Source organism: Coregonus lavaretus, assembly GCF_964263955.1.
Source record: "Coregonus lavaretus genome assembly, chromosome: 5".
Classification (NCBI taxonomy): Eukaryota; Metazoa; Chordata; class Actinopteri; order Salmoniformes; family Salmonidae; genus Coregonus; species Coregonus lavaretus.
Genome location: NC_139992.1, coordinates 60,005,666 through 60,019,497, shown reverse-complemented (window position 1 = coordinate 60,019,497; position 13,832 = coordinate 60,005,666). Strand labels below are relative to the sequence as shown.

The 13,832-nt window shown below is 48.5% G+C and overlaps 1 protein-coding gene across 1 annotated transcript in view; it reads right to left on the bottom strand.

Annotated features, from left to right (window-relative positions):
* LOC311128743 (nck-associated protein 5-like) overlaps window positions 1-13,832 on the bottom strand; it is a gene marked incomplete at both ends in the record, with an annotated part of 114,858 nt that overhangs the window by 10,990 nt on the left and 90,036 nt on the right. The gene's annotated exons all lie outside the window — the stretch shown is intronic.

The window sequence follows — 13,832 nt, the reverse complement described above, 5'->3', positions numbered from 1 at the left end:
TTGTGCTCTTGCAAATAATGCCTTGTATTGTATTCAATAGATCATCTCACTGCTTTGCACAATGAACAACCGAGATGGTACCCTGTGGCTCGCTGTTTGTATTTGTCACAGAACTAGAAGAATCAATATGCTGAATGCATCACTGTCTCTTTCCATCCAAAGGCTAATTGAGGAGAGGAATGACATTCTCCACTCTACTTGTCACAGGAATCCCACTCTACAAGGTGGGCATTCACTCGTCTTCTCTATCTGTGCATGAAAACAAACGTTGGTATGTCTTTCTTATGTATTGTTGGAGACATGGTCAATAGTCTGAAACTAAGGCCAAGATTCAATCCAATGTGCGTTATATCGCAGGGCACTATAACAGAACCAACTCAGTGGCCTTGTGGTTAGCATGTCAGCCCTGAGATGGAAGGTTGGGAGTTCGATGCCCGGCCGTGTCATGCCAGACTGTAGAAATGGGACCCAATGAGTCTCTGCTTGGCACTCGGCATAAAGAAGATAGAATGGGGGGTAAGGCCTTGCGATAGACTAGCATCCTGTCCAGGGGGTGTACTTGTATATCAAGCGGCCTCATCTACAGGAGATAGGCTCCTGCTCCCATGAGCCGTTTTGGCTCGCACAAGCCATGGCTACTTACTTTTGACTTACTATAACAGACTTTTAAAGGTAATTTACCCTTGAGCTGACATGCACAGTATTTACCATGAATGCGATCTCTGTGGACTTCAGCGAAAATGCACATTGTCAACCTTTATTTCACTAGGCAAGTTAGTTAAGAACAAATTGTTATTTACAATGATGGCCTACCCCGGCCAAACCCGGATGACGCTGGGCCAATTGTGCGCCGCCCTTTGGGACTCCCAATCACAGCCAGATTGTGATACAGCCTGGAATTGAACCAGAGTCTGTAGTGACGCCTCTAGCATTGAGATGCAGTGCCTTAGACCACTACGCCACTTGGGAGTCGGCTGTAGAGTGCCCTCTGCTATAACATGCAATGGATTGAATCCCAGTTTCTGAATGCTTTACAATCTGTGGTCACAGTCCCAAGACAAATATCTACAGTTCACTGAACCTGTAGCCCCGTGGGTTTTGGAGTTCTATCATATCTCAAAAGTTCATGCATAATAATACAGCATGGGCAATGATCAATAATCACGCAGTGATCTATTACTCAGCTTCATTCCTCCTCTCTTAGCCTCTCTGGCTGGAACCATGGAACCTCATTTCCCAAAAGGAAAATTCTTTATCAAACTTTCAATCCCATAGTCTGAGCAAAGAGAGTGTTTTAATGCCCCCATGATGGTAGGTCTACTTAGCCATAATATATCCCTCAGCCACACTTGATGGGTGAGAAGTTAAGTCAGTAGCAAAACAAAACACAAAAAGTTAGGTCGGTAACACTATTTTCAGTAGTGTTTCCACAATTATTTAGCTGTTATTTATGAAGTATCAAATTGAATGTGTAATAGACCTATGTTTATCCATTCACAACTAGTCCCAAAGTTGGGCATACATACATGACTTAAATATGTTGCATCAAAGCATGCTATAAATGCTCAATGCGGCTTTGGGCCAAATCCAGATAGAAACACCCTGAAAGACGACAAGTGTTGTTTGCGCTGTGACCCCTTTTTAAATAGCATTGATCTCTAGAAGTGCTGCCATCGGCAGCTTTCGCTCAAAATCATTAGTGTCATCTGTTAGCAATAATTGATGTGAATAGAAAATAATTGCATCAGGGAACTGGGGACGAGGCCGATTTGGTCCATTCATTGATATTCACCTAGTAATTGATGATCCGCTCTATTCTTTATTTCAAATGCACTGCGGCAGAATACCAAACCAAAGCACGTTCCAGCGGACTAATCTGTGCGCTAATTACCGCTGGCAACTCCAAGAGTTTCTCAGAGATTTGACATCACTGATACAGCAAGACAAAAACATTCCATTTACAGCAGCAACTACGATTCAAGGGCGACTTCAGTGCCAGTGCTGGGAGAATTTTCCTCCTTTCATTATCTCAAGGACTTTAAGGGAAGTTTGAAAGTAGAGATTACTGTACAATAACTCAAATGTATTTTTTTGTTTTTACAGACATTCATTTTGAAAGTGAAACAAGCTGGGTTTAAGCAATGTCACCTTGATTGCATCGACACAATTACAATTTGGAGGAACTACAGAGAAATTGAATGTAACATATCAATTGCATCACCCTGAAATATTTTTTTTACAAAAAGGCTCCAACACTTTGGAGTTGGCACAAAAACATTAGTGCCCTGGACCTTAACCTAGACCAGTGATTCCCAACCAGGGGTACTAGGACCCCTGGGGGTACTTGGCTTATCCACAGGGGGTACTTGGGAAGACATGAGGCCATAGGCTTACTGGTAAAATGCACATGAGGGGGTACTTCAGGGGTTGTCCGGGCAGAGCAAAAGTCAGTTGGTGGTACAGTAACCGAAAAAGGTTGGGAACCACTGGCCTACACCATTTAAGGATAACAGCACAGCCATTTTCTAAACTGTTTTATGAGTTGGAGAACACATTGGGAGCGATCCTTCCAGATCCTTGATATCCTTTGTCTGTGCTTATGAACTGCCCTTTTCAATTCCCAAACCACAAGTTTTCATTGGGTTTCAAGTCTGGAGACTGAGATGGCCATTGCAAAATGTTGATTTTGGGCCAATTAACCATTTCTTGTGGATTTTGATGTGTGTTTGGGGTTATTGTCTTGCTGGAAGGTCCACTTGCGGCCAAGTTTCAGCCTCCTAGCAGAGGCAACCAGGTTTTGGGCTAAAATGTCCTGATACTGTGGTCCCGTGTGGCTCAGTTGGTAGAGCACTTGCAACGCCAGGGTGGTGGGATCGATTCCAATGGGGGACCAGTACGATCAAATACGAAAATGTATGCATTCACTTGTAAGTCGTTCTTTTTATTTATTAATTTTTTTCACCTTTATTTAACCAGGTAAGCCAGTTGAGAACAAGTTCTCATTTACAACCACGACCTGGCCAAGATAAAGCAAAGCAGTGCGATAAAAACAACAACACAGAGTTACATATGGGGTAAACAAAACATAAAGTCAAAAATACAACAGAAAATATATATACAGTGTGTTCAAATGTAGTAAGTTATGGAGGTAAGGTAATAAATAGGCCATAGTGCAAAATAGTTACAATTTCATATAATACTGGAATGATAGATGTGCAAAAGATGATGTGCAAATAGAGATACTGGGGTGCAAATTAGCAAAATAAATAACAATATGGGGATGAGGTAGTTGGGTGGGCTAATTTCAGAAAGGCTGTGTACAGGTGCAGTGATCGGTAAGCTGCTCTGACAACTGACGCTTAAAGTTAGTGATGGTGATAAGAGTCTCCAGCTTCAGAGATTTTTGCAGTTCGTTCCAGTCATTGGCAGCAGAGAACTGGAAGGAATGGCGGCCAAAGGAGGTGTTGGCTTTGGGGATGACCAGTGAGATATACCTGCTGGAGCGCAGACTATGGGTGGGTGTTGCTATGGTGACCAGTGAGCTAAGATAAGACGGGGATTTGCCTAGCAGTGATTTATAGATGACCTGGAGCCAGTGGGTTTGGTGACGAATATGTAGTGAGGGCCAGCCAACAACAGCGTACAGGTCACAATGGTGGGTAGTATATGGGGCTTTGGTGACAAAACGGATGGCACTGTGATAGACTACATCCAATTTGCTGAGTAGGGTGTTGGAGGCTATTTTGTAAATGACATCGCCGAAGTCAAGGATCGGTAGGATAGTCAGTTTTACGAGAGCATGTTTGGCATCATGAGTGAAGGAGGCTTTGTTGCGAAATAGGAAGCCAATTCTAGATCTAACTTTTGATTGGAGATGCTTAATGTGATTCTGGAAGGAGAGTTTACAGTCTAACCAGACACCTAGGTATTTGTAGTTATCCACATACTCTAGGTCAGACCCGCCGAGAATAGTGATTGTAGTCGGGTGGGCGGGTGCAAGCAGCGTTCGGTTGAAGAGCATGCATTTAGTTTTACTAGTGTTTAAGAGCAGTTGGAGGCTACGGAAGGAGTGTTCTATGGCATTGAAGCCCGTTTGGAGGTTTGTTAACACAGTGTCCAATGAAGGGCCAGATGTATACAAAATGGTGTCGTCCGCATAGAGGTGGATCCGAGCGTCACCAGCAGCAAGAGCGACATAATTGATATACACAGAGAATAGAGTCGGCCCGAGAATTGAACCCTGTGGCACGCCCATAGAGACGACCAGAGGTCCAGACAACAGGCCCTCCGATTTGACACATTGAACTCTATCTGAGAAGTAGTTGGTGAACCAGGCGAAGCAGTCATTAGAGAAGCCAAGGCTATTTAGTCTGCCAATAAGAATGCGGTGGTTGACAGAGTCGAAAGCCTTGGTCAGGTCGATGAAGACGGCTGCGCAGTACTGTCTTTTATCGATCGCGTTTATAATATCGTTCAGGACCTTGAGCGTGGCTGAGGTGCACCCATGACCAGCTCGGAAACCGGATTGCATAGCGGAAAAGGTACGGTGGGATTCAAAATGGTCGGTGATCTGTTTGTTAACTTGGCTTTCAAATACTTTCCAAAGGCAGGGCAGGATGGATATAGGTCTGTAACAGTTTGGATCTAGAGTGTCACCCCCTTTGAAGAGGGGGATGACTGCGGCAGCTTTCCAATCTCTGGGGATCTCAGACGTTACGAAAGAGAGGTTGAACAGGCTAGTAAAGGGGTTGCGACAATTTCAGCGGCTAATTTTAGAAAGAAAGGGTCCAGATTTTCTAGCCCAGCTGATTTGTAGGGGTCCAGATTTTTTAGCTCTTTCAGAACATCAGCTGTCTGAATTTGTGTGAAGGAGAAGCGGGGGGGGCATGGGCAAGTTGCAGCGGAGGGTGCAGAGCTGGTGGCCGGGGTAGTGGTAGCCAGGTGGAAAGCATGGCCAGCCGTAGCAAAATGCTTGTTGAAATTCTCGGTGGTGGTAGATTTATCGGTGGTGACAGTGTTTCCTAGCCTCAGTGCAGTGGGCAGTTGGGAGGAGGTGCTCTTATTTTCCATGGCCTTTACAGTGTCCCAAAACTTTTTGGAGTTAGTGCTACAGGATGCAAATTTCTGTTTGAAAAAGCTAGCCTTTGCTTTCCTAACTGATTGTGTATATTGGTTCCTGACTTCCCTAAAAAGTTGCATATCGCGGGGGCTGTTCGATGCTAATGCAGTACGCCACAGGATGTTTTTGTGCTGGACAAGGGCAGTCAAGTCTGAGGAGAACCAGGGGCTATATCAAATCAAATCAAATCAAATGTTATTGGCCACATGCGCCGAATACAACAGGTGCAGACATTACAGTGAAATGCTTACTTACAGCCCTTAACCAACAGTGCATTTATATTTTATAAAAAAGTAAAATAAAACAACAACAAAAAAGTGTTGAGAAAAAAAGAGCAGAAGTAAAATAAAATAACAGTAGGGAGGCTATATATACAGGGGGGTACCGGTGCAGAGTCAATGTGCGGGGGCACCGGATAGTTGAGGTAGTTAAAGTAATATGTACATGTCGGTAGAGTTAAAGTGACTATGCATAAATAATTAACAGAGCAGCAGCAGCGTAAAAAGATGGGGTGGGGGGGCAGTGTAAATAGTCCGGGTAGCCATGATTAGCTGTTCAGGAGTCTTATGGCTTGGGGGTAGAAGCTGTTGAGAAGTCTTTTGGACCTAGACTTGGCACTCCGGTACCGCTTGCCATGTGGTAGCAGAGAGAACAGTCTATGACTAGGGTGGCTGGAGTCTTTGACAATTTTGAGGGCCTTCCTCTGACACCGCCTGGTATAGAGGTCCTGGATGGCAGGAAGCTTGGCCCCAGTGATGTACTGGGCCGTACGCACTATCCTCTGTAGTGCCTTGCGGTCGGAGGCCAAGCAGTTGCCATACCAGGCGGTGATGCAACCAGTCAGGATGCTCTCGATGGTGCAGCTGTAGAATTCTTTGAGGATCTGAGGACCCATGACGAATCTTTTCAGTCTCCTGAGGGGGAATAGGCTTTGTCGTGCCCTCTTCACGACTGTCTTGGTGTGTTTGGACCATGATAGTTCGTTGGTGATGTGGACACCAAGGAACTTGAAGCTCTCAACCTGTTCCACTACAGCCCCATCGATGAGAATGGGGGCGTGCTCAGACCTCTTTTTTTTCCTGTAGTCCACAATCATCTCCTTTGTCTTGGTCACGTTGAGGGAGAGGTTGTTATCCAGGAACCACACGGCCAGGTCTCTGACCACCTCCCTATAGGCTGTCTCATCGTTGTCGGTGATCAGGCCTACCACTGTTGTGTCGTCGGCAAACTTAATGATGGTGTTGGAGTCGTGCCTGGCCATGCAGTCATGGGTGAACAGGGAGTACAGGAGGGGACTGAGCACGCACCCCTGAGGGGCCCCCGTGTTGAGGATCAGTGTGGCAGATGTGTTGTTACCTACCCTTACCACCTGGGGGTGGCCCGTCAGGAAGTCCAGGATCCAGTTGCAGAGGGAGGTGTTTAGTCCCAGGATCCTTCGCTTAGTGATGAGCTTTGAGGGCACTATGGTGTTGAATGCTAAGCTGTAGTCAATGAATAGCATTCTCACGTAGGTGTTCCTCTTGTCCAGGTGGGAAAGGGCAGTGTGGAGTGCAATAGAGATTGCATCATCTGTGGATCTGTTGGAGCGGCATGCAAATTGGAGTGGGTCTAGGGTTTCTGGGATAATGGTGTTGATGTGAGCCATGACCAGCCTTTCAAAGCACTTCATTGCTACAGACATCAGTGCTACGGGTCGGTAGTCATTTAGGCAGGTTATCTTAGTGTCCTTGGGCACGGGGACTATGGTGGTCTGCTTGAAACATGTTGGTATTACAGACTCAGTCAGGGACATGTTGAAAATGTCAGTGAAGACATTTGCCAGTTGGTCAGCACATGCTCAGAGTACACATCCTGTTAATCCGTCTGGCCTTGCGGCCTTGTGAATGTTGACCTGCTTAAAAGTCTTACTCACATCGGCTACAGAGAACGTGATCACATAGTCATCCGGAACAGCTGGTGCTCCCATGCATGCTTCAGTGTTGTTTGCCTCGAAGCGAGCATAGAAGTGGTTTAGCTCGTCTAGTAGGCTTGTGTCACTGGGAAGCTCGCGGCTGTGAAGCTATATCTGTTCTTAGTTCAGAATTTTTTGAATGGGGCATGCTTATTTAAGATTGAGAGGAAAGCTCTTTTAAAGAACAACCAGGCATCCTCTACTGACGGAATGAGGTCAATATCCATCCAGGATACCCGGGCCAGGTCAATTAGAAAGGCCTGCTCGGTAAAGTGTTTTAGGGAGCGTTTGACAGTGATGAGGGGTGGTCGTTTGATCGCGTACCCATTACGGACGCAGGCAATAAGGCAGTGATCGCTGAGATCCTGGTTGAAGACAGCGGAGGTGTATTTAGAGGGTACATTTGTCAGGATGATATCTATGAGGGTGCCCATGTTTACAGATTTAGGGTTGTACCTGGTAGGTCTGTTGATAATTTGTGTGAGATTGAGGGCATCTAGTTTAGATTGTAGGTTGGCCGGGGTGTTAAGCATAACCCAGTTTAGGTCACCAAGCAGTACGAACTCTGAGGATAGATGGGGGGCAATCAGTTCACATATGGTGTCCAGGGCACATCTCGGGGCTGAGGGGGGTCTGTAGCAAGCGGCAACAGTGAGAGACTTATTTGTGGAAAGGTGGATTTCTAGCAGTAGAAGCTCAAACTGTTTGGGCACAGACCTGGATAGTACGCTAGAGCTCTTCAGGCTATCTCTACAGTAGATTGCACCCCCACCCCCTTTGGCAGTTCTATCGAGATGGAAAATGTTGTAGTTGGGGATGGAGATTTCTGAATTTTTGGTGGCCTTCCTAAGCCAGGATTCAGACACTGCTAGAACATCAGGGTTGGCGGAGTGTGCTAGCGCAGTGAATAACTCAAACTTAGGAAGGAGGCTTCGGATATTAACGTGCAAGAAACCAAGGCTTTTACGATTACAGAAGTCAACAAATGATAACGCCTGGGGAGTAGGAGTGATACTGGGGGCTACAGGGCCTGGGTTAACCTTTACATCACCAGAGGAACAGAGGAGGAGTAGAATAAGGATATGGCTAAAGGCTTTAAGTACTGGTCTTCTAGTGCGTTGGGTACAGAGAAAAAAAGGGGCAGGTTTCCGGGTGTTGTAGAATAGATTCAGGGCATTATGTACAGAAATGGATATGGAAGGATAGGAGTACAGTGGAGGTAAACCTAAGCGTTGGGTAACGATGAAGGAGATAGCATCACTGGAGGCACCGATTGAGTCGGTCTCTGCGTGTATGGGGGGTGGGACAAAGGAGCTATCTAAGGCAGGTTTAGCTGGGCTGGGGGATCTACAGTGAAATAGTACAATAAGAAATAAGCGAAACAGCAATAAGCAAGGCATATTGACATGGGAGAGAGGCATAAAGCAATCACAGGTGTAATTCGAGAGAGCTAAGACAACAGCTGGTAATGTCGACAAAGTTTGGGCTGAGGCTAAACATAAACAGGATGCGGTACCGTAAAATGGAACAGTCCAGCAGGCATCAACTGTATAGCTGAGTTATCATAAGGTCCGGTGAACAGCAATAGGAGAGTTCGGAGGTAGTTCAGGGGCTGCTACAGCACTAGCTAGCAAGAGGCAATGGCTATTGTGTGCTAGCGGGCCGGGGCTAGCAGATGGATCTTCGTGGTCGACGTCGTAACGGGAAGCCTGTTGTAACCACATCAGACGATTTCGTTGGCAGACCAGTCGTGTTGGATCGGCGGGGCTCCGTGTCGACACTAGGAGGTCCCGTCCGGTTGACAAGGAGGTAGATAGCCGGGAGATGGGCCTGGCTCAAGGCTAACTCAGGGCTGATTATCCAACCACAAAACGTCCATTTGGTTGCAGCTAACTAGTAGCGATGAATCCGGTGTTAACGGTTCAGTGATTCCAGCAGAAAAAAACGATATGTTCAGGGTCGATAACGCACTGTGCAGACAGTGCTGACTGGCCGAATAATAGTCCAGGCTAGAGCTGGCTGGCTGGTATGTAGTGCAGGCCACGGCCACGGACAATGGTGAAGACCGCTAAACGGTGGCTAATAGCAAGTTCTGGATGAGAGTGTCTGCTAAATGATTAAAATGTAATGTTCATGATGCCGTAGACCTTAACAAGGGCCCCAGGACCATTGGAAGCAAAATATCTGTGCACCGAAACAACTTTTCACTCGGTAAATGACCGCATCTTTGTGTGGAACAGAATATATGAAAATACCTTTCCACAGGGGCGGTGTGTTCAATAGGGCGATATGGGCGACGCACTGCCAAACGGGAAAAGGAAGGGATTTTTTTTCTAATCAATTATATCACGGCAACAGTAGTTATCAGTGTTGTAATCTAGACGTCTGATCTGCCACAGTGCCACTAAATGTCCAGGCTAAAGTCGTGCTTCAAATGCCCCCCCCCCCCCCCCTTTTGGGGCGATTTCAGTCAGGTTGAAAATCGCCCAGAAGTCTGTCATAGACTCCCATGTAAAATCAATTTTTTTCAAATATCAGAGCTTTCAATACAATCTCTATGGGTTTCTGAGGGCTTGCACTTACGCGCTTTCGTCATACGTAACATAACCATGAACGTAACTAAGAAAAGAGCGGGTAGCAGCGTCAATCAATTCACTATTACTGTCAAAATGGCTAGGCTTCAGTGCAACTCGATTGTGTCTTTGAAAGAAGTTCCTTTTTGTCGGCGAACAAATGAAGATAAATTGGCAACGAAACAATTAGGACCTCCCAGACCAAATTTAATAATTCAACAGGTTTCTACTAAAGGGGGGAAGTCCTACACCCGAGGATTTTCCAAAAATTGGTACGAACGAAAAACCTGGCTAGCAGGCTGCGATGTAGCTAATGCAGTCTTCTGCAACCCCCTGCTTACTCTTTCACCCTGAAGGCGGAACGGCAGACAGCACCGCTTGGACAGCGACTGGTGTGTAACGGACATGCACCATCTTTCAGGAAAGATTAAGAAACATGAGCTGTCAAAGACCCACATGGATACCTGTTTGAGATTGTCTGCTTTGGGGAGAGTGAACATTCCCACTCAACTGGATGAGGGATACAGGCTAGCTGTCCGCCGCCACAACGATGAGGTTAGTGTTGATAATCACAAGTTTACTGGAGAACTGAAACTGACAAGGCTGATAAGATAGGACCCTTTTGTCCATTGTTATTGGATAGGAACAGGACTTATAACCAGCTCCTGACCTAAATAGATCTTAGCACAACATTTTACTCAACATATCATATTCCATATTCACTATAACAAATATATTTACTACGACATTAGCAAGAACCGCCACATCCTCAGCCGGCTAATCCAGTGTGTGAAGTTTTGCGGAGTGTTTGAGTTAGCTTTGCGAGGCAAAGATGAAACTGAGGGCTCCACCAACCCTGGTAAGCCAACACTTTTGAGATCAGTCAATAAATGCTTCTGGTATTGACTTATATGCTGCCCCTGTCTTCATGTTGTTGCTGGACATATCTTTTTTAAAATGTGTGTAGGTCACCTAAATCATCAGAAAAATTGCCCCCCCTGCCTTTCCATACAAACATTTTCCTAGCAAACTGGGCATAAACTGTAGCTTACTGGTAACCAAAGCGCTAACAAGTAACTTACAATATAATGCTTATAGAAAGAAATGGCAAAATGCATATTGCAAATAGATTGCACTATTTGAATATAATGGCAGATTAGACAGTGTGCTTGGTCGTGACGAGTGGGCATAAATCCGCTTTGTTGAATGACATGAAAATCAAGCTTTTTGGCCACGCACACCAGTGGTGGGTTTGGCGTTGAAATGAGAATGCATGAGCAGAAAATAACCCCACACCTACTTTAAAATATGGTGGTGGATCTTTGATGTCATGGGGCTATTTTGCTTCCACTTGTCCTGGGGCCCTTGTTAAGGTCAACGGCATCATGAATTTTACCCAGTACCAGGACATTTTAGCCAAAAATCTAGTTGCCTCTGCCAGGAGGCTGAAACTTGGCCGCAAGTGGATCTTCCAGCAGGACAACAACCCCACGCACACATCAAAATCCCACCCACCCCCTCAATAATTTTGACCCCTACCTTTTATATAAAAAAAATATTACTTGTTAAACAAACTCTCTTTCTCTGAGCAATTGTATTGGTATAAAATAACATAATTAACCTTTTTATTTCATACAATATAGCTCAGTATTTGAATTATTTATTTTATACAGTCATTTTTGCTCATCTTTATCAAGGGTGTCAATAATTTGGAGCCCACTGTATATGTGCATTTACAATCAAGCACCGTATGTCAGGAGTTCTCATTGCTAAAAAAAGTGCACTCTTTGCATTCCCGAGGACTGTAACACCCTGGCTCTGGGACTCTATATGTTGAGCCAGGGTGTGTTCTTTCTATGTGGTGTATTTCTATGTTGGGAGTTCTAGTTTGTTTATTTCTATGTTGGCCTGAGTGACTCCCAATCAGAGGCAACGAGTGTCAGCTGTGGCTGGTTGTCTCTGATTGGGAGCCATATTTAAACTGTCTGTTTTTCCTTTTGTGTTGGTGGGTTCTTGTTCCGTGTTGGTCTATGTTGCCTAGGACGTTACGAGTCGTTTGTTGTTTTTGTTTACTGTCCGTGTTTATCGCTAATGATAAATAAACATGTTCGTTCATCAAGCTGCGCCTTGGTCCTCCTCTCTTAACGACGATCGTGACAGAAGAACCCACCATACAAGGACCAAGCAGCGTGTCCAGGAGCAGGCAGACTGGACATGGGAGGAAGCGCCGGGAAAGGAGATGGAGAGGTTGGCGATGGCCCAGGTGGGCAAATCGTGGTCCTGGGAGGACATGCTCGGGGGCAAAGGGCCATGGGCTAGGATTAAGGCCCTGGCGAGAGAGGAGCAGCGGCGTCAGCAGTGTCATCGTTGGAAGGATGAGAGGCAACCCCAAAAAATTTTTTTTTGGGGGGGCACACGGCATGGGCGGCTGGGCAGCAGGAGGCTGCCACAGGGCGATTTGGAGAGGAGGCCACCGGGTTTGGGGGGCCAGAAGGCAGGTTGGCGGAGCCTGGATGGAGAGCAGAGCCAACTCCCCATACTCAGGCATGGCAGCATGAGACTGGTCAGGTTCCGGGGTATACGGAGCTGCGTACTGTGCCATGAGTGGTCCGGCATAGTCCGGTACGTCCTGTGCGAGCACCCCGCACGTGTTGTGCGAAGGTGGGCATGCAGCCAGAACGGAGTGTGCCGGCTCAGCGCTCGTGGCCTCCAGTGCCTCTCCTCGGTCCCGGATATCCTGCGCCAGTGTCACGTGCTGGTATGCCAGTACGGGTACACAGCCCTGTACGTCCTGTGCTGATGCCTCACACAGAGTGTGTGAAGGTAGGCATTCAGCCAGGACGGGTTGTGGCAGCTCTTCACTCCAGGTCTCCTATCCGTCTCCACAGCCCGGCCCGGCCTGTCCCTGCTCCACGCACCAAGCCTACGGTGTGCGTCGCCAGCCCGGTCCGGCCTGTCCCTGCTCCAAGCACCAAGCCTACGGTGTGCATCGCCAGCCCGGTCCGGCCTGTCCCTGCTCCACGCACCAAGCCTACGGTGTGCGTCGCCAGCCCGGTCCGGCCTGTCCCTGCTCCTCGCACCAAGCCTATGGTGTGCGTCGCCAGCCCGGTCCGGCCTGTCCCTGCTCCACGCACCAAGCCTACGGTGTGCGTCGCCAGCCCGGTCCGGCCTGTCCCTGCTCCTCGCACCAAGCCTACGGTGTGCGTCGCCAGCCCGGTCCGGCCTGTCCCTGCTCCACGCACCAAGCCTACGGTGTGCGTCGCCAGCCCGGTCCGGCCTGTCCCTGCTCCACGCACCAAGCCTACGGTGTGCGTCGCCAGCCCGGTCCGGCCTGTCCCTGCTCCACGCACCAAGCCTACGGTGTGCGTCGCCAGCCCGGTCCGGCCTGTCCCTGCTCCACGCACCAAGCCTACGGTGTGCGTCGCCAGCCCGGTCCGGCCTGTCCCTGCTCCACGCACCAAGCCTACGGTGTGCGTCGCCAGCCCGGTCCGGCCTGTCCCTGCTCCTCGCACCAAGCCTATGGTGTGCGTCGCCAGCCCGGTCCGGCCTGTCCCTGCTCCACGCACCAAGCCTACGGTGTGCGTCGCCAGCCCGGTCCGGCCTGTCCCTGCTCCTCGCACCAAGCCTACGGTGTGCGTCGCCAGCCCGGTCCGGCCTGTTCCTACTCCACGCACCAAGCCAGGGGTGCGCATCGTCAGCCCGGTCCGGCCCGTTCCTACTCCACGCACCAAGCCAGGGGTGCGAGTCGTCAGCCCGGTTCAGCCCGTTCCTACTCTACGCACCAAGCCAGGGGTGCGAGTCGTCAGCCCGGTCCGGCCCGTTCCGGCTCCACGCACCAAGCCAGGGGTGCGCGTCGTCAGTCCAGCACAACCCGTGCCTGGGTCACCGGTGCCTGGTAAGGTACCGGTCAACTGCTCCACTACGGAGCTGAAGCTAGCCGCTCCTGCTACGTCCAGTTCAGCTCCAGCCAGCGGGGCCAGACCGGACCAGGGGCGCTATGGGGGGTTTATTGGAGGGTGGTGGGCAAGGCCGGAGCCAGAACCGCCGCCGAGGAGGAATGCCCACCCAGCCCTCCCCTGTTTTGCTCTAGTGGAGGCGCGGTCGCAGTCCGCGCCTTTAGGGGGGGGGTACTGTAACACCCTGGCTCTGGGACTCTATATGTTGAGCCAGGGTTTGTTCTTTCTATGTG